General features: G+C 39.7%; 1 pseudogene; it reads right to left on the reverse strand.

The window, feature by feature from the left end:
- Nucleotides 1-1,754: 1,754 nt before the first annotated feature.
- Nucleotides 1,755-14,356, reverse strand: part of LOC132845434 (trichohyalin-like) — a 65,111-nt pseudogene continuing 52,509 nt past the window's right edge.

Consider the following 14,356-nt stretch of genomic DNA (forward strand, 5'->3'; position numbering starts at 1 on the left):
CTGCTTCTCTTTTTCTACCCATAACAAGGCATCCAGAGATCGTACCGGCTCCAGTTGTGTTCTGTGTTATAAAGATTTCAGACCTTCAGTGAGAAGACACCAAGCCTGTGAGGATCCTGAGGCATCTAGAGATGTAGCAGCTCCAGGTAGATTCTGCTTCATGACGATTTCAGACATTCTAAGAGAAGTTACTAACTCCGTGTGGTGTTTGAGGACAACAACCTCCTCATCAATACACAATTGTCAGACTGTATCTGACTGTAGAAAGGACATTATTCATAATAACACTCTCTGGTGTTTATAACAGTTTATAATCACACCCTCCAGTGTCACCTAAATGAGGATGAGGTTCACTTTTGAGTCTGGTTCCTCTTAAGGTTTCTTCCTCTTCTATCTAAAGGAATTTTTCCTGACCTCAGTCTTGTTCATTAGGAACATTTAAAAACATTTAAAACACATGTAAACGTTTAATATTAATCTTGAACTTGAATCTTTAATAAAATTTAATGAAATTAAAATGTACAATGTAATTTATTACCTACAGAGAGATAGAAATCTCTGTTTATGTATTTATTTTTATTTTTTTTAGGATATGTCAGACACACACACACACACACACACACACACACACAATCACAGAACAACCCGGGAAAAGCAGAAATGACCTTGAAGACCTTAATGCTCATTAAATGTGATGCTTCCACCCTGCAAAATGGTTTCATTAGTCGAACCTGGATCACACCATCGCGCATCAGAGATTGAGCAGCTGGAGTGGAGGGGTATGTGGAGCAGGTGGGTTGGGGGGTGGGGGTGTTTTGGGTGATAGGGCCAATTTCAGAGTGATTTTATTGCACATGTAACGGGTAATTGCTGGTGCAAGTCTTGATCTATATTAGACCTCTTACATCACTGATGGCTGCGGTCAATTAGGTGTGTAAAACAAGAACACCAAAGATCACATGCACACCCACACACACACACACACACACACACACACACACACACACAATAAAAACCTACTTGCTTTTTTAATCTTTTCCTTAGTATCTGCATATGTTAAAAGGAGGCAAGTAAACAAAAAAATAAACATAATTACTATATGTAATAAATAATTACTATCATTAGACATTTTAATTAACTATAATAAAAATGTACATATTCTTTTTTAAAATATTTTTATTATATTTTAATATTAATATATCTATATTTTTGCTCAAATAATATAATTTATGCAAAAAAAAAGGAAGTGTTTTATTCAAATAGTGAATGGATATGTTAGCTTGTCAAATACTGTTATGGAGAGGAAAAAGAAAAACTCATGATCTCTCTCTCTCACACACACACACACAGACACAGACACACACACACACACACACACACACACACACACACACACCATGTGCCAGAATTAGTTTTACAGATTCGCCACAGATGCAAAAGCATTTTAAATGGGTATGAATTTCAAAATTCTACACAAACACAAAAACACTCATTGATCCACACAGTCCTTACACACACACACACACACACACACACAGAAATGGAGGAAATAAAAATTTCAAGCATACGATAATCAATCCAGCATGAGTGTTTGGAACTGAGCGACTTCGCTGAAACATTTACAAAGCCGTGATGACTCAATGAGAGCGGATTTGATTGGACCTCCTGAGGCCGCCTTTGCCTGAGCTGGAGTGACTCCCAGAAACCCAGAGCATAAAACCACACCATGAGTACACTCCAGCTCCTCTAGCTGCTCAAACTGACTCGAACGTGATGTGGCGTCTCTGAGGAACGTCTGCTCCACTGATTACTTCAGGAATGAGGAGTGGAAGCGTGTATCCATCTCTCTCAGTGGAGCCAGGGGATGGCATCTGGCACAAGCGGCCAGCATTACAGCTCAGTCCTGCTCGGTACAAGCAGTGCCAGAGGCTTCCATAATGAACCAATGAAAAGCAAAAGCTATTACCTTCTGACTTTATGAGCACATCAGTCTAATGTTTAGCAAGTGGCTGTATTCAGAGCTTCGTTAAGCGATGCATTCAGATCTCAGATATATCTACAAACCTAAAGGAAATATCTAATGAGCATGTGCATCCAAGAATTAAATTCAAACACATCATAAATAAATAAATAAATAAATAAATAAATAAATAAATAAACTCTGGGGCACGGTGGCTTAGTGGTTAGCACGTTCGCCTCACACCTCCAGGTTTGGGGGTTCGATTCCCGCCTCCGCCTTGTGTGTGTGGAGTTTGCATGTTTTCCCCGTGCCTCGGGGGTTTCCTCCGGGTACTCCGGTTTCCTCCCTCGGTCCAAAGACATGCATGGTAGGTTGATTGGCATCTCTGGAAAAATTGTCCGTAGTGTGTGATTGTGTGAGTGAATGAGAGTGTGTGTTTGTGCCCTGCGATGGGTTGGCACTCCGTCCAGGGTGTATCCTGCCTTGATGCCCGATGACGCCTGAGATAGGCACAGGCTCCCCGTGACCCGAGGTAGTTCAGATAGTAGAAAATGAGTGAATGAATAAATAAACTAATCGGTTTACTACATTACCCACAATGCCTTAAAATAGCAGATAGTGGAGCGGGTGCTTTAGTCTGTCCAGATCCACACAAACAGATCAGCTTCCAAAACGTTATCTTTCAGGCTAATATCAGGGTCTTTTTGTATAGCGCTAACTAACCAAGCTAAGTCTCTGCCTTTCCTTTCTGGGACTTTGAATCAAGCATTTTCTCTGAAGTTCTCATGTGAAATTGAATGGTGCTGGAAATTGCTGAGTGAGAAAAGATGCTCTTCATGTTTTGTTTTTAGGTGCTAGAACCAGAATAGATAATCACATATCACAAATAGATCATGTGTATTTCACACTATGTTACTCTCTAGTAAACGTTCTTCAGGAAGATACGTTTGCAGCAGAATGCATGAGGCATCTAGAGCTTGTACCAGCTTCAGTTGGATTCCATTTCATGAGGATTTCAGACATTCTAAGAGAAGATGCCATCTCCGTGTGGTCTTTGAGGACAACAACCTCCTCATCAAAACACTTTGTCAGACTGTATCATTATTTATAATAACACTCTCTGGTGTTTATAACAGTTTATAATCACACCCTCCAGTGTCACCCAAATGTGGATGAGGTTCACTTTTGAGTCTGGTTCCTCTCAAGGTTTCTTCCTCTTCCTCATCTAAGGGTGTTTTTCCTCACCACAATCACCTCAGTCACCTCAGGCTTGTTCATTGGGGATAAATGCAAACACATTTAAATATAAGTTTAATCTTATATTAATATTGAATGTTTGCACAATATTAAACTGTGTATAATAAACTTTTTGTATTATGTTTCTTATGTTCTTTAAAGTGGGGGCACGGTGGCTTAGTGGTTAGCACGTTTGCCTCACACCTCCAGGGTTGGGGATTCGATTCCCGCCTCCGCCTTGTGTGTGTGGAGTTTGCATGTTCTCCCCGTGCCTCGGGGGTTTCCTCCGGGTACTCCGGTTTCCTCCCCCGGTCCAAAGACATGCATGGTAGGTTGATTGGCATCTCTGGAAAATTGTCCGTAGTGTGTGATTGTGTGAGTGAATGAGAGTGTGTGTGTGTGTGCCCTGCGATGGGTTGGCACTCCGTCCAGGGTGTATCCTGCCTTGATGCCCGATGACGCCTGAGATAGGCACAGGCTCCCTGTGACCTGAGGTAGTTCGGATAAGCGGTGGAAAATGAATGGATGAATGAATGTTCTTTAAAGCTGAGACAATGTCCACTGTTAAAAGCGCTATACAAACAAAACTGAATTGAACTGAATTTGAAACACCTAATAGTGTGTCTCAAGTCACATACTACACACTCTGCACTTACACTGTACACTAAGTACTATGTACTGTATGTCCAAAATCTTTATGTTTAAATATCTTATGAACTGTACATCTGACTGAACTGATTTGGTTCTATTCTCTTTCTATTGTATATTGTGTCAGTCTGTTCCTAATGATGACTAGGTTACTTATAAATGCAGTCCCTCCATCAGCCAATCAGCTTGTTCATTTGCGGTCTCGTTAGTACGGAACTTGGCGAGATCTGAAGACTGTTTATTAACAGTGCTTGGACCCGTCAGCTTGCTGCTTTCTGGTAGATTGTTTGTTTTGTTTTCATCTGAACAAAGTTTAAAAAAAATAATAAAAAACACAACTAACCTATTTTAATAATACATCAGTTTTTGTTGTTGTTGTTGTTTATCAATGTATGATTATATTGATCCTTCAATATTTGTTGTAGCAAATCTGTTCTGCACACGTTACACTTCCTCCATCCGCCTCTTTCAGGCACGACTCCAAGTCTGCACTCACCACAACACCAGCCATATGGTAAAAAACTGTAGTCATCATACATATGGTCTCTGCTGAGATTTGTACACACACACACACACACACACACACACACTCTTCCTGTCATCCTCGGACCTGTTATATACAAAATAACACCAGTGAGCAGGTGTAAAATGACCTCATATCTCTTCTCTTCTCTTCTCTTCTCTTCTCTTCTCTTCTCTTCTCTTCTCTTCTCTTCTCTTCTCTTCACTTCTCTTCACTTCTCATTTCTTCTCTTCTCTTCTCATTTCTTCTCTTCTCTCTTTTTTGCCATCTCCTGATACCTCTTTTTCTATTCTCTTCCCTTCTCTTCTCTTCTTTTCACTTCTCTTCTCTTCTCTTCTCTTCTCTTCTCTTTTCTTCTCTTCTCATTTCTTCTCTTCTCTTCTCTTCTCTTCTCTTCTTTTCTCTTCTCTTCTCTTCTCTTCTCTTTTTTTGCCATCTCCTGATACCTCTTTTTCTCTTCTCTTCTCTTCTCTTCTCTTCTCTTCTCTTCTCTTCTCTTCTCTTCTCTTTTTTTGCCATCTCCTGATACCTATTTTTCTCTTCTCTTCTCTTCTCTTCTCTTCTCTTCTCTTCTCTTCTCTTCTCTTCTTTTCTCTTCTCTTCTCTTCTCTTTTTCATCTCCTTATACTCTTTTTCTCTTCTCTTCTCTTCTCTTCTCTTCTCTTCTCTTCTCTTCTCTTCTCTTCTCTTCTCTTCTCTTCTCTTCTCTTCTCTTTCTTCTCTTCTTTCTTCTCTTTCTTCTCTTCTCTTTCTTCTCTTCTTTTCTCTTCTCTTTCTTCTCTTCTCTTCTCTTCTCTTCTCTTCTCTTCTCTTCTCTTCTCTTCTCTTCTCTTCTCTTCTCTTCTCTTCTCTTCTCTTCTCTTCTCCACTCTTTTCCTCTCTTCTCTTCTCTTCTCTTCTCTTCTCTTCTCTTCTTTTCTCTTCTCTTCTCTTCTCTTCTCTTCTCTTCTCTTCTCTTCTTTTCTCTTTTCTTCTCTTCTTTCTTCTCTTCTCTTCTCTTCTTCACTTCTCTTCTCTTCTCTTCTCTTCTCTTCTCTTCTCTTCTCTTCTCTTCTCTTCTCTTCTCTTCTCTTTCTTCTCTTCTTTCTTCTCTTTCTTCTCTTCTCTTTCTTCTCTTCTTTTCTCTTCTCTTTCTTCTCTTCTCTTTCTTCTCTTCTGTTCTCTTCTGTTCTCTTCTCTTCTCTTTCTTCTCTTCTCTTCTCTTCTCTTCTCTTCTCTTCTCTTCTCTTCTCTTCTCTTCTCTTCTCTTCTCTTCTCTTCTCTTCTCTTTTTTGCCATCTCCTGATACCTCTTTTTCTCTTCTCTTCTCTTCTCTTCTCTTCTCTTCTCTTCTCTTCTCTTCTCTTCTCTTCTCTTCTCTTCTTCCATCCTTTTTTTACCCTCTTTTCTGAGTAAAATAAAAAAAATTAAACATGCCCATCGTGTTGATATATGAAAATTCTGCTACTCAAGACACAAGCAAAACAGGGTTTAAATACTTTGATAGAGACGATACTCTGAATCAGAGACACACATTCACACCCTAACAGAACAGAGGATGGAAAACATTCCAGAGAGTGCTGATTGATTCAGTATGAGGGCCTGGAACTCACACATCTCTATAACACTGAGCCATGATGACTCAATCACAACGGCTTGATTGGCACCTCCTGAGACCGCTTCCGCCTGAGATGGAGCCGCACGTGAAAAAAAAGGAAAAAGACACATGTAAAATACACACTTAGCCGATCTAATGATCCGAATGTCATCTGGCAGCTCATCAGAACCTGTGACTGTCGGGTTTGCATCCATTTTATGTGTTTATGTAGTTACACACAACATCTGCTACAGATTCAGCAGGACTGGATATTCATGGGGAAGAATTTGGATCTCTCAGCTTGTTACCTACACAGAGCCAAGTCCTGTGTGTGTGTGTGTGTGTGTGTGTGTGTGTGTCTGTGTGTGTGTGTGTGTGTCTGTGTCTGTGTGTGTGTCTGTGTGTCTGTGTGTGTCTATCTATCTATCTATCTATCTATCTATCTATCTATCTATCTATCTATCTATCTATCTATTGACTCTCTCTCTCTTTTTCTCTCCCTCTCTCTGTGTTATCTATCTATCTATCTATCTATCTATCTATCTATCTATCTATCTATCTATCTATCTACCTATCTATTACTTTTTATCTATCTATCTATCTATCTATCTATCTATCTATCTATCTATCTATCTATCTATCTATCTATCTATCTATCTATCTATCTATTGACTCTCTCTCTCTCTCTTTCTCTCCCTCTCTCTGTGTTATCTATCTATCTATCTATCTATCTATCTATCTATCTATCTATCTATCTATCTATCTATCTATCTATCTGTCTACTGACTATCCTGAAAAAATATTAAGTATAATAAAATAAAAAAAGAAGATGCGCTTTAGAAAAAATTTGCTGAAACGGAACGCAATAAAACTCGAATAAAAACTGGCAGTGCTTTTGCAGAATAGTTATTTTTTATTTGTTCCTGATGAAGACTGTGATCAGGAACAGGTCTATAAAGAGCATCTCCGTGAAGCTTTGAGCTGTCTGACTGAACAGCTTTACATAACAAATCAAAAGATCCTTTTTATTCCAAACACGGTGACGGCACACTCATAAACCAACATGAGCTGAGTTTGACGTCTTTATTAGCGGTATAACTTATTAGTGAAGTCTTTCCTATATATATATATATATATAGAACTTTATTGTCATTGCATAGTACAGGTGAATAGCAACAGAAGTGGTAAGAAGGGAAGCTCACTGGATAAGGTGTTGGACTACTGATTGGAAGGTTGTGAGTTCAAATCCCAGGGCCACCAAGCTGCCAGTCCTGGGCTTATGAGCAAGGCCCTTAACCCTCAATTGCTCAGCTGTATAAATCAAAGTTGCTCTGGATAAGGTCCAAATTGGCCAAATGTACCCCTTTTCCACCAAAAAGAATCGGGTGCTGGTTCAGAGCTAGCGCTGGTGCTGTTTCAAAGTTGGTTCCACTTGCAAATCTTCTAATAACCGGTTTGCCTTTCCATCGGTTAGAGAGCCGTCACAGAGCCGAGTCTGACGTCACTGTATACGTGTCACGTGTCCCAACAACTTTAGTGCAGTAGCGGCAAACACAAACACATCAACAATGGCGGATGTTGCTTTACTGTTAATGCTCATGGCTTTGTGAATCTGTATAAATGGAGGTTGTAATCGAGAAAGTACATAACGTTATTTTATCATTAACACAGTAAAAACTTAGCCTTAGCATGTAGCTACTTACTATCATGTGTGCTGATAATGTATTATATTGCGGTAAAGTAAAAGTGTATTAAACATTAGTATACTTAAGGTACATTATCAAATGCGCTAACAGTAGCTCCGCCCACAGCCCCTGACGCAAGCGGTTCTTAAGTCTAGACCAGCAACGTTTTGGTGCTACTTAAGAACCACTTTTCCTGGTTTAGAGCCGATGCTTTGGCTGTCAAAAAAGAAAGAACTGGTTCTAAATTAGGCTCCAAACCAGCACTCAAACTGCCTCGGTGGAAAAGGGGCAAGGGTCCTAGCAGTGTAGTGTACAGTTCAATTGGTTTATATTTGTGGGGGAAAATCTGGCCCTGAACCTGCTGGTTCTGTATGTCCTCCCGGATGGAAGAAGGTTGAACAGTTTGTTACTGGGGTGGAAGGAGTCCTTATCTAGAGCAACTTACATTTTTAGGACTCTTTATACAACTGATGGTTAAAGGCCTCACTTAGGGGCTCAACAGTGACAGCTTTTTCAACCTGGGATTCAAACTCCCAACCTTCAGGTTCATAGTTTAACAAATTAACCACTAAGCTACATGTTCCCCAGGTATGCGTTTGTTTGTTTGTTCATTCATTTATTCTAGAATTCAAGTATACACACACTAACTCATTTAAAGGTAAAGATGCGCTACTGTGTTCATTGCTGAGGAGTTGTAGAGATGTCCAAATTGGAATTTTACAAATAGGAATTCCGAGTTGAGTACGTGTGTTTTTCTGTTTTTCATAGTCGGAAGGAGGAAATTACGAGATACACCTAATACAGTGTATTCTGCTGGTTGGGTTCTACAGGCTAAATAACAAGACGTATTTATATGTAAAGAATCAGAGGGAAAAACGAAAAAGGGAAACATCAGAGTTTTCTACGATGGCACAGAATCTCACGTGTTTCTATGGATCGCACCCGCACCTGACGTCTGGATGTGTGCAGAGACTGAGAGAACTGTGAGATATGACAGCTGAAGCAGAGAGAGAGGGAAAGAGGGATGATGTGTGTGTGTGTGTGTGTGTGTGTGTGTGTGTGTGTGTATGGGGGGGTACTGTAGAGGGAAAGAAAGTGAGGCATTAGTGGCCTCTGCCAGCTGCCAAATGATGGCCTTGATTGCATGAGTCGGAGTGCAGAAACAGAAGGTGTGAGGGGTGATTATCCGCGCACACTCCCTGATGAACAGATGTTAATAACAAAGGACGCCGTTCATTGTGTTTAATAGCCAAATGCACAAGCCCACCTCTCCACCTCTCCTCTTTCTCTTTCTCTCTCTCGCTTCTCTCCACCTCTCCCAGAGAGATGGGCTACACGCTCCCAGTGCCAGCGCGCCAGCCGTAATGAGCTGGATATTTGCAAGAAAAGGTAATCATAATCAGTCATCGGGCCAATGCGAATGCCGTAAATGATGGAGCCGTGTAATGTGTAGATGGAGAGCGAGCCGTCTGTCTTTTGTAATGCCAACTTTGGGTTTTTTTTTTTTTTTTTTTTTTTTTTTTTTAACAACACCCCAAATGATAAGGTATTAACATAGAAAGAGAATGGGTCTAATTGAGAGCATTAGCCTAGAGCAGCTCATATAGCTGAAACCCGCTCCTGAGGTATTGCTGATAGTGGCGAAGGACGAGGCCATAGCAATGCAGTGAACAGTGCAGGCGGATCGACTTGATGAGAAAATGAGGGTAATGTTGAATAGTGCTTGTGTGTGTGTGTGTGTTTTGTTTTTTTGTGTCTCTACTCTTGATTCTTCTTCTCGTGAAGACACGTGCTGAAGCAAACAAAAGCATAACTGGAAGAGAGCTTTACAAAGGGTTAATAGGCTGAGGAAAATCACATTACGGCAGCATCTGCGTTCAGCTTGTTTATGAAAGATAAAGTGAACATCCACCAGCAGCTGCAAAACAAAACGTTGTCGCATGTTCCAAAAGAATACACAATTTACTTATAAAACACGCAAATGACACACGGAGGCGTGAATTATTGAAGCAGAGCAGATGCCGTCAAACTGAATAGTTTGCGCTCTGATTCTCGGAGCGGAAAGTATCCCATTTGTCAAAAAAAGTACATGTAACTGTTGTGTCTTTATTTTTAACTTCATCTTAAGTGTCTGTTCCCTGCTATAAAGGAGGGAATGAAGTTATTCCATAGCTATAGTGCTCAGATAAAGGTTTATTCAGCTGTGAATTCACTCTCCTCCTCCACCAGCAAGCAGGAGAGGAATTTTGAGCAACAAGATATCAAGCAATAGCCAAATGTAGAACTATAGATCGTCTATCATCTTCCAGCACTTCTGTGCATCCCAAATCGCATATTTATATACTATTCTATGCCATTGTGCAGGTAGTATAAATAGTGTGAGTTGTGTGTTCACAGTGACAACAAGAAGTGCACTTTAAGATCCTGGATGCTGTGATTATTTAACCGATAAAACAGAGTGTGACGATTTGGACACTTCATGCACTCAAAACTCATTGCTTTGCTTATGTAGTGGAGTGGGGCAGGGCTACCTGGCATTGATGCTGGCTAAGAAAAAAAATCTCAATCTGTCTTTTGAATAAGCCCATGCACATTGTGTGGTTTATTTTTTAACATTTCAGTGTATTCTTCAATTCTTGCAGCATCACATTTGACATCGACTAGGAAACATTTTGCATTTACATTTCCAGCATTTGGCACATACAGTACATCCTTATCTAGAGCAATCTACATTTTTAACACATTCCATACAACTGAGGGTTAAGGGCCTCACTTAGGGGACCAGCAATGGTAGCTTGCTATACCTGGGATTCAAACTCACAACCTTCTGGTTCATAGTCCAACACCAAGTGTTACTGCGTTCATTGCTGGGGAGCTGAAGAGATGTTCTGAGTTTCCAAATAGGAATTCCGAGTTTTGTATGTCTGTACTTCAGTTTTTCCTAGTTGGAAGTCGGACATTACGATCTACGTCTAATACACGTTTATTGTTTGGTTTGTTTGTTTGTTTATTTGTGACTCATGTGCATGGTAAGTAAGACATACTGTATTTTTTGGATTCGAATGAATCAGGGAAAAGCGAAAAACGTATTGAATTCATACTGCGGATTTACGGCCTTGCTCAGTGGCCAGGCAGTTGCAGCTTGCTGGACCTGGGATTCAAACTCACAACCTTCCAATCTGAGGTTCTACAACTAAGCATCCCTCACTTCCAAGGTAGTAAAATATATTACTTCTCCACCTGAGACCATACGACCGTTACCTAAATTCATACACTAGATACGATAGTGCACACTGTAAGTGCAAAGCATGTAGTACGTTGTTTTTGGACGCAGCTATTTATAGTATTTTCCAGAAGCAGTGGTGAAAGGTCATGATTTTGAATCTGAGGGCTAAAAATACAACTACCACTAAATAGCGCTGCATTATTATTAAACCATATTCATCCATTATATTAGAAGCTTATAGTATGGGAGGGCACGGTGGCTTAGTCGTTAGCACGTTCGCCTCACACCTCCAGGGTTGGGGGTTCGATTCCCGCCTCCACCTTGTGTGTGTGGAGTTTGCATGTTCTCCCCGTGCCTCGGGGGTTTCCTCCGGGTACTCCGGTTTCCTCCCCTGGTCCAAAGACATGCATGGTAGGTTGATTGGCATCTCTGGAAAAATTGTCCCTAGTGTGTGATTGCGTGAGTGAATGAGAGTGTGTGTGTGTGTGTGCCCTGCGATGGGTTGGCACTCCGTCCAGGGTGTATCCTGCCTTGATGCCCAATGACGCCTGAGATAGGCACAGGCTCCCCGTGACCTGAGGTAGTTCGGATAAGCGGTAGAAAATGAGTGAGAGTGAGTGAGTAAGTCCCATTACTAGACAAACTAGTAACATCACATTTCTCTGCAAAGACATTTTAGAAACAAATCGACTTTATTTGTATTTGTTACTATCTCTTTTATACAGACGTGTCATCTGGATGTTTCTGCAATGTGGGCTTTAATAAATGGAGCTCAAATTAAAAGAGATGTATTGCACGTGTCCTTCTGTTTAAATACCTGGACCCGTGTTCATGACAATTCTTAGTGTAAAGAGTTTCTATTAGTGACATAATTCTAAGAAAATTCTTAGAAATGTGGGAGTTTCCCCTTAAAATGAAAGAGAAGCTTCTAGTAAAGATAACATTTATTCATAAAGCATCTTAACTATTAAAAGGGCTCATAAGGTCAAAGTGTTAGGAGTCGTGAGGAGGACTTTTAAGAGGATTAAGAGTTTCATTATCAGAGGGGAAAATGGCCTAAAGGTGAAGAGGGAAAAGAAATGTGTTGTATATAATATTTAATAATGATAGTGAGTTAATAAGATCATATTAGAGATACTCTGACACAGTGCAGAAATGTAATGTAGTAAGTAATCATTACATTATGATATCTATCTATCTATCTATCTATCTATCTATCTATCTATCTATCTATCTATCTATCTATCTATCTATCTATCTTTAAATCATTCCAAAGTCAAGACTTATAATAAATCTTATTTAAAAGTGCTCATTTTTTTTCTGTGGTGGTTCAAGTGGTTAAGGCTCTGGGTTGTGGCCTGGAGGATCATGGATCAAGCCCGGCATTCACTAAATTCCAGGGGTTTCGTTAGTGGGCGTGTTTCTGGAGGTCTTGGAAGAACACCCTCTTCCAAAAAAAAAAGAACATACCTACGATGGATAATGAAGGACAAAACAGTCATACAGGTAGATTTTATATTTTATATCTATTATCTTACAGTTAAGCTATTTTCGAAAACAAATAAACAAACAAAAACTACGGTTAGGGTTAGATTATCAAATAGGCCACGCCTACACTATGACGCAATATCTGTTACGCTGTTCTGAAATACCTAGAAATAAGTGCAAGCCCCAGGACTGCCAAGCTGCCACTGTTGGGCCCTTGACCAAGGCCCTTAACCCTCTCTGCTCCAGGAGCACTGTATCATGGCTGACCCTGTGCTCTGACTGCAACCTCCAAAAATGGGATATGAAAAGAATTTCACTGCTCTATAATGTATATGTGACAAAATAAAGTCTTCTATATTAATCACAGTTTAAAAATAACGCGTCATACCTGGTAACAGGTTAAGCCCCGCCTCCTCTCTAAGACACAAATCTTTTGTATTTTCCTTGCTCTGAGTTGCTCTGTGATTGGTCCTAAATCTCTCTTAAGATAAGATTCCTAGTTAAAAATCTTTAGGCTAAATTAGGAGCTCTTTGAGGTCATTATTGGAGTATTTATGTACAGTATACGGGCCCTAACATTTACGCAGCTGATTGGCTGCATAAATTTACAGCCTGGGTTAGAAAGAAGTAATAATCTAACATAACAGCTGGACACAATCCAATGACACCAAAGGACAAAACTGGAGCAAGGACAGAACCAGGAAGTAAAAACAAAACAGTACATGTACAGTAACACGCTTTTCAGCATCATGCTATGACGGGATCCATGATGCATGCTCTTTCTTGAATAAAAAAATTACACTTTTAAAGAAAATTCAAGCATTATTTACTTGTTTACTCTATACCGAAAATGCAATTTGTGTCTGTTTTGTTGTGTCCATCTTTAACACTAAATGTCTTTGTTATGTCCCACTCCACATGGGTGGTTAATATGAAGTTCATATGGAAGTAGGGGAAATGTATTTAGAGAAAAGTTCCAAAAACCAAAACGGTTCGTTTTTGTTCCATACAAATGTTTGTATCTTTAAAGTAAATGCTGATATCAAACCCATTTCTGCTCACTGATGCTCAATATGACTGGTCAGTTGATGGAAGGTCAATGGGGAGAGTTTTGTAGCTAGCGTGTTCTCATCCTTTAGTCAATAATCTACCTTAAATTAAATGTACCGTAAATATCTTAAAAATAAGATTGATATTATTGCCTTAATATTCTCATTATGAGAAGATTTCTATATATATATATATATATATATATATATATATATATATATATATATATATATATATATATATATATAGATCACATTTCTATACATTTCCTGATATTAAATTGTTTTGTTCTAGTGATAGGTAAGCTTGACATATTGTACGTAATTTTCTGCCAATAGAATAAGACAATTTCAAACTTAAGATGATCAAAATTTTTGATAATATTCTATCTGCTTAAAACAATATTTCAAAATAAATGAAGTAGAAATTTTTTACAAATGTAAAATTAATAAATAATTATTTATTTTCTTTAGCAAAATGCGATATGACAAAGCTAAAATTTCAGTTCACTTGTTAAAGTCACATATCTTTAATTTATTACTTTACAGACACAATGTCAATAGATTAATTTAGGATTAAGAAATAAAGTGGCAACTTCTTCACTCTCTCACTCATTTTCTACCGCTCATCCGAACTACCTCGGGTCACGGGGAGCCTGTGCCTATCTCAGGCGTCATCAGGCATTAAGGCAGGATACACCCTGGACGGAGTGCCAACCCATCGCAGGGCACACACACACACTCTCATTCACTCACACAATCACACACTATGGACAATTTTCCAGAGATGCCAATCAACCTACCATGCATGTCTTTGGACTGGGGGAGGAAACCGGAGTACCCAGAGGAAACCTCTGAGGCACGGAGAGAACATGCAAACTCCACACACACAAGGCGGAGGCAGGAATCGAACCCCCAACCCTGGAGGTGTGATGCTAACCACTAAGCCACCGTGCCCCCCCTGG

This window comes from Tachysurus vachellii, chromosome 5 (assembly GCF_030014155.1).
Source record: "Tachysurus vachellii isolate PV-2020 chromosome 5, HZAU_Pvac_v1, whole genome shotgun sequence".
Lineage (NCBI taxonomy): Eukaryota > Metazoa > Chordata > Actinopteri > Siluriformes > Bagridae > Tachysurus > Tachysurus vachellii.